At 32.6% G+C, this 14399-nt stretch overlaps 1 long non-coding RNA gene across 1 annotated transcript; it reads right to left on the bottom strand.

The window, feature by feature from the left end:
* Nucleotides 1-3694: 3694 nt before the first annotated feature.
* On the bottom strand, nucleotides 3695-5985 carry LOC126892768 (uncharacterized). The gene is made up of 2 exons (XR_007700995.1): nucleotides 5026-5985; nucleotides 3695-4991 (listed from the first exon to the last, which is right to left on the bottom strand). It is a non-coding gene; the product is annotated as an uncharacterized LOC126892768 (long non-coding RNA).
* Nucleotides 5986-14399: the final 8414 nt, after the last annotated feature.

Genomic DNA, 14399 nt, shown 5'->3' with positions numbered 1-14399 from the left:
GAACATTAGAGCAGACAAAATACAGCCTTGCCCCACTCCACGCATGATTTTAACATAAATAAAAAATACTGGATCCTTTGTAAGGGGTATATTTAAAAGACCCTAATAAGGGTTACATCACATTAACAAAACGTTTTCGGATTAAAAAATCCATCATCAGTGTAAGAATGCTGCGATGCTACATCTTCTCTGTCCTTTTTTATGGCGTTAAATCATGGACCTTGAACCAAGATATGTGCCGAAAATTGGAAGCATTTGAGATGTGGTTATATCGGAGAATTCTTAAAATTCCGTGAACTGACCGGGTCACAAATGAGGAGATCCTTAGAAGAATGGGGAAGAACCGAGAGGTACTAACCACCATCAAATCTCGAAAGTTGAAATACTTTGGACACATTATACGAAATTAATCCAGATATGCACTCCTACAGGCCATCCTGTAAGGGAAAATATTTGGAAAGCGAAGTACAGAAAGAAGAAGAACATCCTGGTTAAAGAACATCAGAACCCGGTTAAAGAATATCAGAACACAACATCTGTGCAACATTCGTCACAGATAGGCACACCAAGAAGGAGAAGAAGAACAGTGTTATGTTATTGAATATATTTGTGATTATCCCTACCAAGGTTCGTTGTCCATTTGTTTATTCCTAAATTTGAAAATTTCGCTAGATTTTCCGTACTGTATCACCCCTGCCGTTTCTACTACCTCTTTTTCGTTGCTCAAGTCTCGTTTGTTTTCTAAAATTATATTGACTGGAGTTGAAACTAAAAATAGAATAGAATGCCAAACAGAAAATGTAACTGCGGCATCAATGTATCATGTATAAATTTTTCCAAATGCTCTATTATTAATATATTTATTTGTTGATAGCATGGTCTGAGAGTTTTTAGTAGAACTGTAAGGACTGTGCCCTATTCTAGGGGTTACAATTTTTAAATATACACGAATTATATATAAAACTATTATTTTTCCAGCGATTAGTAAGATCAAAATAGTTGAGGCTCGTATTTTTTGCTCAATAGATTACCTAAGCTCTGACGTCACAATGGGCGGCAATTTGCAAACCTTTCCAAATATTTCCAATTCCTCTGTGTTTGTCCCATAAGTAGTTGACAATATTGGTTTTTTAGCCCGATCAAAGAACAATCTGACCCCAAAAAAAAATAAAGGAAGTTGAAATTGTCTATTATTATATAAGAAAAAGTTTACAATTCTACATCCCCTCCGTTTTTCAAAAAATGGAGGGGAATACACCCTCGCGAAGGTGAAAAATATACATTCAAAATAAGTCCGGAATTGGATAAAATGACTAATTCTGAGCAACTTTTCTTCTATAGAGTTTTTTCCCTAAGTCAATGGGTCATTCCATTTCAAATCACTCAATTTTGGAGCAAAAAAAATTTTGGACCTCCGATTTGTCTGAAAATTGGTATATAGCTTCTGCGGGACGTGAAAATAAGATATTTAAGGTCAAAAAATCTTCTTCTTTTTTTCTCAAAATGTTATTTTATGCGATTTTACAGTGATTTGGTGTGTATTTATACAAATTTGCATTTTCTATCGTAAAGTATCAATGGAAAACATAATATTTTAATAGAAGGGACTCAAAAATGCCATTATATCGCATTATAACAAGTTACTTTGATTCAAAACAAGCTTTTGATAAAATTTTATAGTGTAGAAAACGTTAAAATACCGTTTTTTGCATTTTTCTCCATTCCCAAAATACACCATAATCGATTTGGCTGTAAATTTGCTCACAGATAGACAAAACATAGGACTTTAAGTGGTGAGAAGGATTTAAATTATATTATAATGCCAAAAAAGTTACATGCAATATTATAGTAAAAAATATAGGCGTCTACTGTAAGTACAATTAACTCGAAAATATCGACCTCACGACAAAAATAGTTAAAAAGAAATTGTAATAATTGTAAATACGATTTATTTGGAACAATTTCAGTTCCTACCATGTTTGTCGAAAAGTTAAAAATGGCGGATATATTGAGCAAAACAGGTTCTCCTTTAAAATCAAGATGGCGGCTAACGTAACGGAGGAATTCATTCGTGATTTTAAATTTAGGCTACTATTGACTCCCCTAAAGATCAGAAAAATAAAATTTTGGGCAGCTCGGCATTCAGTGTCAAATGCTATCCCGACTGGACTAATATATACTTTTGAGTCTGATATTACTGCATGTAACTTTTTTGGTATTGTAATATAATTCAAATCCTTCTAACCACTTAAAGTTCTATCTTTTGGCTATCTGTGGGCAAATTTTCAGCCAAATCGATGATGACGTATTTTGGGAATGGAGGAAAATGTAAAAAACGGTATTTTAACGTTTTTTACACTATAAAATTTGATCAAAAACTTGTTTTGATTCAAAATAACTTGTTATAATGCCATATAATGATATTTTTGAGTCCTTTCTATTAAAATATTATGTTTTTCATTGATACTTTACGACAGAAAATGCAAATTTGTTTAAATAAACACCAAATCACTGTAAAATCGCATAAAATAACATTTTGAGAAAAGAAGAAGAAGAAGAAGATTTTTTGACCTTAAATATCTTATTTTTACGTCCCGCAGAAGCTATATACCAATTTTCAGAAAAATCGGAGATCCAACATTTTTTGCCAGAGTGATTTGACGTGGAATGTACCCAATACTTTTCGAGTTATTTGCAAGTGAACATCTTCATTTTTAACAGACAAAAACATGTTTTTGGACGGTTTTTCGGAGATAACTCAAAAAGTAAGTATTTTAGCGAAAAAAATATTCTTAGCAAAAATATAGCCCATTAAAAATTGAAAAAAAAAATGGTGTATACATGAGGCCTGTAGACCCAGTAGAAGCAGAGTTGCAGCTAATGAAAAATAGGTTCTTCTTCTTCAAATTCCAAACCGAATATTTCAATGTGAAATAACCCAAAAACGAAGCACTTAGGGAAAAATTCATTTTAATTTTTTTTAAAGTGTTTAAAAAAAGGTTTATTTCTGTTTTTTTAGAAAAACTTGTAACATTAAAAGTAAGTGAAGTACGCTCAAAATATTGTTGGTCCCTTTTATTTTTTGGTAAAATAATCGCGAAAATCATCCCCTAATTAGCATCACATATACATTTTAACATTACCACTTCACAAGTTACTTTGTCTATGTATTATTTATATGCTCTGTAAGTTTCATCGGTTGAAAATGCTTCGTTTTGAAAAAGCTGTAGTTAAAATGGCTTGAACGAGTAACTAATCAGGAGTTTAGGCAAATTTTGAACAGCCATAGCATAACCAATTTTTGTCTAACAAGAAAGCAAAAAATCAAAATTATTCAGAAAACGTACATTTTATCACTCTTCGAGATTGTTGGTATTCCTAATTGTTTTTAAGTTAATTCCATAAACAATTACGATTTTTTTCAAAATTAAAATGTTTTATTTTAAACCCAATGTTTTTCAAAACTGAGCATTTTGAACCAATGAAACTTATAGATAATATAAACAATACATAAGTAAAGTAACTTGTTAAGCGGTAACGATTAATTTTATTTGAGAAGCTAATTAATGGGTGATTTTCGTCATTTTTTTTACCAAAAAATAAAATGGGCCAACAATATTTTGAGCGTAACTCACGTACTTTTAATGTTAGGATTTTTTTTAAAACAAAAATAAACCTTTTTTAAAGACGTTAAAAAAGTTGTAATGAATTTTCCCCGAAAAGTGCTCCGTTTTTTGGTTATTTCACATTGAAATATTCGATTTGGAATTTGACGAAGAAGAACCTACATTTCATTAGCTGCAACTCTGCTTCAACTGGGTCTGCAGACCACACGTATACACCATTGTTTTCAATTTTTTATAAGCTATATTTTTACTACGAATATTTTTTTCGCTAAAATACTTACTTTTTGAGTTATCTCCGAAAAACCGTCCACAAACATTTTTTTTGTTAAAAATGAGAACACATTCACCTGCAAATAACTCGAAAAGTATTGACTTAGGGAAAAAACTCTATAGAACAAAAGTTGCTTAGAATTAGTCATTATATCCAATTCCGAATTTATTTTAAACGTATTTTTTTTCACCCCTGAGAAAAAAAATTTCACCCCGTATTTTCCAATTTGTGTAAAATGGAGGGGATGTAGAATTATAAAGTTTTTCTTATATAATAATAGACAATTTCAACTACCTATTGTCAAATTTTCATCCTTCCTTTATTTTTTTGGAGGTTTTCGTAAAATTTTGCGTTCCCTTATCGGGCTATTTTTAATTGGTTCAAGAGTAAATAAGGACTTTTGGTTATGAAAATTCATTGTATGTGGTTGGTATTATTTGTTGTTCGTGAATTTGTAAGGTAAGAATATCAAATTATTAAGATATTTACTGTCAACGGGCCATTCCAAGACTGACTTTTATGACACCAATATGGCCGATGGGAGACAAACATTGTATTTGTTTATATTTGTACCACATTGTGTTTCTTAGGTTTTTTATGTTTAATAGTTTTATTTTCCGAACATTTTGTTGTTGATTTGATAAATATAGATCCATTTTCTCTCAAGGAGTCTGAGTTAACCTACAGTGGAGCCAGTTTTCAAGCGTAACTAACATGGGCATAATTAATTATCTAGTGCTTAGTAATATTTTATACACAAGTCAACAAGTGCAGTGTTCTTTTTACTGATCTTTTAGATCAAATGGACTGATCTTTTAAAGTGTGTGTTAATGTTACTGACAGAAATGTATTAGTTAATTTTTCCATTGTAATATCTGTTTGACGGTTTTTACTATTTGCCAAAATGTTGTCTTCTGCTATGCTAACTTCTTCATTTTTCACCGTTTCTAAATCTACTGAGATAACAATGCTTTGCTAGTACGAAGATATGTCCGGTTTCTCTAAAAAATCGTCTTCATACTTATAATGGATTTCTGTCAAAAATGCCTATTTATGGATATATCCGCTTTCTCTTCTCACCGATTCTTCTTATACTTGTTGTAGATCTGTCGATCTGTTAATTCCGACGTTACAGTCTGTATTTCTTGAGAGGTAGACTGCCAGCTATCTCTCCATCTTTTTGGTGGTCTACCCGGTGGACGCTTGCCAGCTGGTTTTCCTTCTAGCGCAATTCTTGGTAGTTTGTGCTCCTCCATTCTTTTTACATGACTGAACCATTCTCTTCGTCTTTTCCTACCCCATCTTACTAAGTCTTGCACGCCAAATTTTTCCCTGATAATGTTGTTTCGTATCCTATCCTTTCTTGTATAATCTTACCTCACAAGTTTACGAACAACAAATAATACCAATCTCACAGAAGAAATGTTCATAATTAAAAGTTCTTATTTACTGTTTAAACAATTAAAAAAAAAAACAATATTTCCAACTGCTTATGGGACAAACACAGGAATTAGAAATATGTGAAAAGGTTTTCAAATTGCCCGCCCATTGTGACGTCAGGCTTAGGTGGTCCATTAACTCTTTCGCTGTGGATGACACGAAAGACGAACTTTCGCTAAATTAAGTTATATGCATAGACATAATAAGAATAGACAAGGTAAGGTATGGGCCGCTCTGTGCATCGAGGTGTAACGCCAATATCACGGACGTCATTGGCCATTATTCACTTTGAGTGGTCTAGCCTTCTTTATCTGTCACATGGGCAGGACCACTTAGTAAAAAGAGATGGATAGACCACCGTTCGACTTTCCGCGCGTTACGGTATTTTGCTCAGTATGCCTTGTCTGTTTTTTGTTATGTCTATGGTTATGTGCCCGTACCGATGGCGTTGAAAGACGTCATCCGCCTGTGGCTTAAGAAACGAATGACGTCTTTTGACATCATCTTGATAATGAAAACTTTTTAAATAGTTTTAGAGTAGGGTGGGAAGATGTGATATCAAATAAAGAGCAGAGCACGATCATTATCCCAAATCGTCTCTAAATATTCGAGAAAATTATAAAAAAGGCAATAACAAATATTGTAATAAATATGGCTTATTTATAAATTATTAAATATATATTTATAAAATTTGTTTCCAAAATTAATTAATTATTATTGTCCTAATCTATACCCCATAAGTATAATGGTCTACCCTGGTATACCCCATAAGTATAATGTCAGATATAACAGATTATGTCACAAAAGTTGCCACCCTGTACAATAGTGTAAAGTCGAATTTACTTACGAGATTGACAGTTGCATTGTGGACTTCTTACTATAGAATAGAATAGAAATATGCTTTATTGTCACTGAAAATTTTTACAATTTTATGGACAAAGCTTACATAAAGTCAAAAAAATAATAAATACAATATACTAAAATTAGATAAATCGTCAATACAGGGTGTTTCAAAAAAAGGTAACACCGTCTCTAGGATAGGTAAAAAACTGAAAAATATTTGAAGTTTGCTTAGTAAAAAATTTTTGTAACGCCATCCGTTTTCGACATACAGAGCGTTGACGACAAAAAAATACACATTTTTTATGATTCTGCCGAAACAACTGGCAACATTGTAATGACATTTGGTGGGTTTTAAGAGGTAGTTATTGAGCATTTTTGTATACAGGGTGTTTCATTAATAATTGTCCATATAGTAACTGAAGAAACCTTAGCACAAAATACGAAGATTTACCCTAAAACACTTAAATAAAATGTGCTTCCTTACTGAGTTACAGGGTGTTTTATCTAAAAATTTAAAAACTATTTTTGCTTAGCATTTTAAAACTATTCGACGTATCCTTTTCATACTTGGCAGGAAGTATAGGTACTGTACAAACTACTAAATTATGTTAAACAAACTTTACTGGCTATTACCAGAGGCGTACGACGGGGGAAAGAGAATGGTTGACCCTTTCCAAATTCTACGCCACTGGCGGAATTGCTGTTAGTTCAATTTTTGGATTCTCCAATACTTTCTATGAAAATAATATACTCTTCATTAGTTTTCGAGATCTTTGAAGTTAAAAATATGAAACAACACGGTTATTTTGATTAATGTATTGTGTCGCTTCATTTTTAATTTCAAATATCTCGAAAACTACTAATCATTTTATCGTTACGAATGAAGAGTATATTATTTACATAAAAAGTATTGGAAAATCAAAAAATTACACTAAATTGGCAATTTCGTCAGCGGCGTAGAATTTGGAAAGGGTCAACCAGCCACTATCCCCTGTCGTACGCCTCTGGTAGTAGCTAGAAACGTTTATTTATCTTAATTTAGTAGGGTGTACAGTAACTACACTTTCTGCCAAGTATGATAAGGATACGCCAAATAGTTTTAAAATATTGGTTACAAATAATAATTTTTAAATTTTAACCATATGAATCATATAAATTATTAATCAAAATAACTATGCCGTTTCATATTTAACTTCAAATATCTCGAAAACTAATGACTTTATAGTTACCAATGAAGAGTATATTATTTACGTAGGAAGTACTGGGGAATCTTAAAATGGCACTAAAATATTAATTCCTCCAGTGGCGTAGAATTTGAGAAGGATCAACCATTCACTATTCCCTGTCGTACGCCTCTGGTAGTAGCTACAAACGTTTGTTTATCATAATTTAGTAGGGTGTATAGTAGTCGCACTTTCTGCCAAGTATGAAAAGGATACGTCGAATAGTTTTAAAATGCTGAGCAAAAATAGTTTTTAAATTTTTAGATAAAACACCCTGTAACTCAGTAAGTAACTCATTTTAAGTAACACATAAGTAACTCATTTTATTTGAGTGTTTTAGGTTAAATCTTCGTATTTTGTGCTAAGGTTTCTCCAGTTACTATATGGACAATTATTATTGAAACAACCTGTATTGCATTAAGAATTTTATATTCATAATTGGCGTTCATACGGGCAACGGTCTGAATTCTTAAAAAAATAGTACGCCACTGACATATTTGAAATTAGAAATAATTTTTGAATTTCTCGTTCAATGTGTGACAAAAAATCTATCTTTCTTTTTATTTCATACGACGCGTCGTTTTCATGCAACATGCAATAAAAAATAAAATAGCTTAACGCTTCCGAAGAATTCTAATTAAGTTTCTACAGGGTGTTTCAATGAAAGATAACACTGTCTCTAGGATAAGTAAAAACTGAAAAAGAATTGGGGGTTTTTAAACATTTTTTACGAATATACATTCATTAACAGTGCACAGATTCTAAACGTGTCAGTGGGGGATTACGTCTATGCTCAGTATTATAGTCGGTGTATGAGAGAAAAAGTATTCGAAATAATGTAAAATGTAATAATAAAAAAGAGAGGTGGATAATAAAAAAATTATTAAATGAGCCCTTGGTATATGTGGCGCCCTCTGGGCAATACATAATTTTTGGAGGCTAATTGACATTTCTCGTCCCAAAAAACCCCCGCTTACCAAATTTCGTGTTGTCATCCCCAAAAGTTTAACTTAGACATCTTGTATTTCGGATATTATCAAGTTTCGCACTAAAGAAGTTAGCTTAAATCGACCTATTTTAACCTCGGGAATCCAAAGTTGAGCTTCGTTACCAAACACCCTGTATATTGAAGGTCATCCCACAGAGGACACCTTTCCGGTTAAAACCTAAAAAATACGAGCCTATACTAGCCTCATATGTATATACCATCGTTTTATAAATCATTCCATTCTAAGTGATAATGAATACATATTTATAGAAAAAAATTATTACGTGCCTTCATTATTGATGTTTGTCATTTTTAACTAATTACGGATTTTTGTTGTCTCGTGCTAGTTTTTGCTAGCTCACGATAATCAGCGTGATTTGTAATATATTTAATTTTACGTATGTACATTGTACATATACAGGGTGCCCCAAAAGTAGTAGAACGGTCGAATATTTCGCGAAATGAACATCGGATCGAAAAACTGAAAAATTCTTGTTCAATAAATTTCAAAAATCTATCAAATGACACCAAACACGACCCCCCACTCCACCCACTGGAGGTGGGGTGGGGGGTAACTTTAACACATTGTCTACCACGTCACCCAAAATTGACTGACAGAAATTTTTTGCTGTAGGCCGTGTTGGTCATATACTCGTATGAGTGACAACGTTGTTTCACTGGGGGCCACAGACATTTTCTAATAAAGTTCATGGGAGACCACAGCAAAAAAAGAAGATATATGGAAAGGTTTTTACGTCTAGATTATCATGTTTTCAGGAAAAAATGATTGCATGATAAAAAACATTAGTTTTGTTTATTTAAAATCGTCACCCAATTGTGACTGACGTGGCCTGCCCGAAAACTTATTTTGGTAGAGGCCATGTCATTCGCATTCACAGCTGCATAGAACAGCTGGTTCAACAAATGTTAGACATAGAACCAAGAGAAGAACCCATGAAAAAAAAAGACAAAAGACAAAAAAAAAATTGTCGTATTTGCAAGCCTTGTTACAGGCATTTGATTTGAAGCCAGAAAGAAGGTGAAAAAAGTAATGACTTGCTGCTGTGGTTATCTTGATCAACCATATATGAGCATGGATTGCTTAAAAAATATTCATACGTAATAAATTTATATTTTCCTGTTTTTGTCTCACTTTTAAATGGCAAAAATAAAAACTATTTTTTTTGTAGTAAATAAAAGAGAGACTTTCTCAGAAACAATTTATTTTACAACTGACGACCGGTTTCGCTGTCTACAATATTCACAGCATCTTCAGGTCCCGGTTAAAGTTATTTAATTTTTTTAAATTTTTTTTCTTGGAGCGCCACCAATGTTTTAATGAAGCATCACTGGAGGCCACAACAACACAATTGCATATAAAAATCCATATACTCTCACGCAAATTTGAGTGATAGAAGGGTATTCAAAAGCTATCATGTTAGCCATGTATCACCGACATGGCCTCACCGTAAAAATTTCGGTCACTCATATCTGTCTGACATGGCCTCCAAGAGTTGAACAACTGTTTTGGTGTCGCCGCCCCATGAAACTTTTTGAGAAAGGTTTGTGGCAGCCAATGTGTTAAAACCTTAAATCGAAACCCCCAGTTTTTATTGCAGATTTGGATTTCCTATGTAAAAGTAAGGAAGTTTTATACGTGGCTTTTTTCGAATTGTGGATAGATGGCGCTATAATCGAAAATACGATTTATTATGATGTCATAGGTAAATTATAGAAACGGTCTTATATCTCTAGAAATACGCTTCCAAATAAAAAACCAAAAAACGCGTGTTTAATATTTTTCAAAAACCTTACAAATGACAGCAAACACGGCCCCCACTCCACACCCTGGAGGTGGGTAACTATAAAATCTTAAATAGAAACCCCTGTTTTTATTGGAGTTTTAGATTCCTCCTGAAAGAACAAGTAACATTTATTCGAAGCATTTTTTAGAATTGTTTATAGATGACGCTAATAAATCGTATTTTTCGGATTACAGCGCCATCTATCAATAATTCTAAAAAATGTTTCGAATAAATGTTACTTATTTTTTCATAAAAAATCCAAATCTGCAATAAAAATTAGGGTTCCTATTTAAGATTTTAAAGTTACCCCTCATCCCACTTCCACGTGGACGGGTAAATAGTCATGTTTGGTGTTATTCGATAGGTTTTTAAAAATATTAAATACGTATTTTTTGTTTTTTCATTTGGAAGTGTATTTTTCGAGATATTAGACTGTCTCTATAATTTACCTATGGTATCAGGATTAAGCGTTTTTTCCGATTATAGCGCCATCTATCCACAATTTGAAAAAATATCTCAAAAACAAGTTGCTTCCTTTTTCCATTTCCTCCATTTGCTTTCCTTTTCCACGAGTTTCCATTTAAGATTTTAAAGTTACCCCCAACCCCACCCCCAGGGTGTGGGGTGGTGGTTCGTGTTCGGTGTCATTCGATAGATTTTTGAAAAATATTGAACGTGTATTTTTTTAGTCTTTCAATCCCATGTTCAGTTCACGAAATATTTGACCGTTCCGCTACTTTTGGGACACCCTGTATATAAATCTAGCATTAATCTAGTCTAAGTAATAAAAACGTATATTTCTTGTTGTTTTTCTCGTTTATTATTTAACGTAGTCTCCCTTTTGTTAGTTTCTTAATATTTCGAATATTATTAAACTTTAAAACAGGCTTTTTATCCTTTTTTATTTTAAGATATATTAAATTTACCGTCACGAGTAAGGACTCTCATAAATCAGGGATCTGAAGTACTTTTCACTATGGATCACTACTGGATGTAAGATCTATGAGAGGGGCAGATGTAGGGTCCGATCATATATTAGTAAGAGCGAAATTTACAGTTAAGCTGCGAGCAGCAGCAAAGAGAACACCGAATAGAGAAAAATACAATGTCCACTGGATCAGAGATGGAAATGACGTACAGAATGAATTCAGAGAGCGAATGCAGCATAATTGGAGAACGGCCAGCGACATAGAGGAAGCCACTGTTGAGGAACTCTGGAACAAGTATAAAGAGACGATAAAGAAAACGGCAGTGGAAACAGTTGGCTACAAGAAAAACAGTAACAAACCCTGGATGACAAAAACAACATGGGACAAGATACAAGAACGTAAACTCGTAAAAAAATTAAAACACGCAACAAGACATGACGTGTTTGAAATTATTGACTTAACCCAATGATTGTCAATGTCATTTTTTACGTTTTCATTAATTATTGTTTGTTCCTTTAAAATTATTTTAAAGCATCCGCTCAAGAAACTTATTATTCTGACGATGATTAAAGTAATAATTGAAACGTCACCATGAATTTTAATTTAGTTATGGGTTTTATCTTGTAAGTTTATTATTTTTATCAAAAAAAAAATTAAAGTCAAGTTACTAGGAATGAAAGACGACGATGAGAAGCAACGATTAGAACAGAAATACTGAAAAAAAAACAAAGAAGTCAAAAGAAGCGCAAGAAATGACGAAAGATCATACCACAACGGACTCATTAATGAAGCTGAAAATGCGGCAAGAGAAAACGACCTAAAAAAATTGTATGACATCACAAGAACCTTGATAAGAACAAGCCGAAATGGTACCACTAAAATAAAAGATAAAGATGGTGTCGTACTGAAAACAGAACAACAAATTCTTACTAGATGGATGGAATATTTCAAAGAAATGTATGAAGAACAGAATATAATAAACGAAATAGAAGAGGAACCTAACAGACAACCAATGAACATGAATACCGAAGAATTTACCCATGAAGAGATAAAAGATGCAATTAAACAATTAAAAAGAGGAAAAGCTGCTGTAATAGACAATATCCCTGCTGAGTTAATCAAAGCAGACATCGAAACGTCCACCTCTATACTGTACACACGTTTAAATAAAATTTGGAGAACCGAAGAGCTACCCAGAGAATGGACGCAAGGCTTTATTAATTGTAAAAATTCCTAAGAAGGGCGACACATCCAAATGTGAAAATTGGAGGCCGATCAACCTGCTATGCACAACAAGCAAAATAATGACCCGAATCATGCTTAAAAGAATGAAGAAGGAATTTGATACAGTTATAAGAGAAAACCAAGCTGGATTCCGGGCACGAAGATCCTGAATTGACCACATTTGTACGATGAGAACGATTATAGAGCAATCATTAGAGTGGCAGATCAAGCTATATGTGAAGTTTATAGACTTCGAGAAAGCGTTTGATTGTGTAGATCGCAAAGCCTTATGGAAATTGCTAGAGAAATACGGAATGCCTCCCAAATATATCAGAATTATAAAACTGTTCTAGTTAACAGAACAAGTAGATATTGGTACAGGAGTAAGGCAAGGCTGTGTGCTCTCTCCAACCTGTGTGTGTGTGTGTTTAGATTTATGACCTTGGTTTGAACCAATTGGCCAGCTCAAATTTTTTTTTTTTTTTATTTTCATAGACACAATTTCCTAATTTTAACTGATATACATTATATTTTAATAATCACAAACATATATTACATACATTACATTAAAAATACATACTAATAAAACACTATTACTAAATACTTATACTAAACCACTAATTGATATTAATTTTTTTTTCTTTTTTTTTTTTTTTTCGCGCTAAGACCTAAACCCGATTCATCCTCGCGGAGATTTAGGCCTTCTTTGTGATTTTTTTGTTTTTTTTTGTTTTTTTTTTGTTTTTTTTTGTTTTTTTTATTTTGTTTTTTTTTATTGTTTTTTAATTTATTTTTTTTATTATTATTTTTTTTTCTTTTTTTTATATATATATATTTTTTTTTAAATATCAATTTTCATATTTTTTAAGTGGTTATAAACAATTTTATACAAATTTATATTTCGTGTACATAAAATGGAATTTAAATTGGTGGGGAGAGTAACTCCTACTGTTTGTAGATTCTTATATAACTGTTGATTCAGCATCTGGAAGTTTGCGCAATCGAAAATCACATGCTCTAAAGTACCCAACTCCCCGCATGTGCAGTTTTGAGAAGTGGCCAACCCTAGTTTATTTTTGTGAACTGGATATAAACCATGTTTGTTCCTTGCTCTATTTAAGGTTTTAATGAAGTGCCGATTTGTAATGTCGTTAAACCACGGTTTTCTATAAATTTTTGGTTGGATATCATGAAATCGTACACCTTTAAGAGATATATCATATTCCAGTTGCCATTGCTCTATTTGTTTTTTCTTAAACCATTGTGGTAGATCAGTGACTGGCATTAATGGTTCTTCTATTGTTTCCCCTGTTGTAGTAGCATCCTTGGCAAGTCTATCCACTATTTCATTTCCGTTAATTCCATAATGAGCCTTAATCCAAACCAAAGAAATTTGTTTACCTGTATTCGTAAGTAACTGGATTGTTTCTAAAATTTTTATAATTACTACTGATGAAGTGCTTGATAATTTAGTTTGTACTATTGTGTCTACCGAACTTTTGCTATCTGTTAATATAACAAACTTATTCTTGTGATGGATATTAATATACCTCAAAGCTTGAAGAATTGCGATGAGCTCAGCAGTATAACTAGACATTTGATTTGAAAGTTTAAATTTTTTGGATAGATTTTCATTTGAATGGTAAAAGGCGCATCCAGTTGACTCAGCGAATTTGGATCCATATGTATCAATACAATCGGACTCCGGCCATCTTTTCAGAATTGTTTTCTCAACAAACGTATTTATGTTAAATTGATTAACGTGTGGTTCAATATTAAGATAATAATAAGGAATTTGTAGTTCTAATAGGTTATAATCACAATTATAAAAGGGAAGGATGTCATTTCTGTAAACCTCGCTATTAAATTGGATTAATAGCTGATAACTGCTTATTATTTTGGGATGAATTTTACGTCGCCAGAAGGGACTATCTATTTTTGAATTGAGGTTTTGTATTTTCTCAGATCTTTTCTGTGCTAGGAGTTTTGACATAAAAACATCACACAAAAATTGCCGTCTAAGATGCAAAGGAGGCTCTGCTGCTTCAAT

This window comes from Diabrotica virgifera, chromosome 9 (genome assembly GCF_917563875.1).
Source record: "Diabrotica virgifera virgifera chromosome 9, PGI_DIABVI_V3a".
Classification (NCBI taxonomy): Eukaryota; Metazoa; Arthropoda; class Insecta; order Coleoptera; family Chrysomelidae; genus Diabrotica; species Diabrotica virgifera.
Note: the sequence above shows the minus strand (reverse complement) of the source record. Positions and strands in the feature narration are given on the sequence as shown.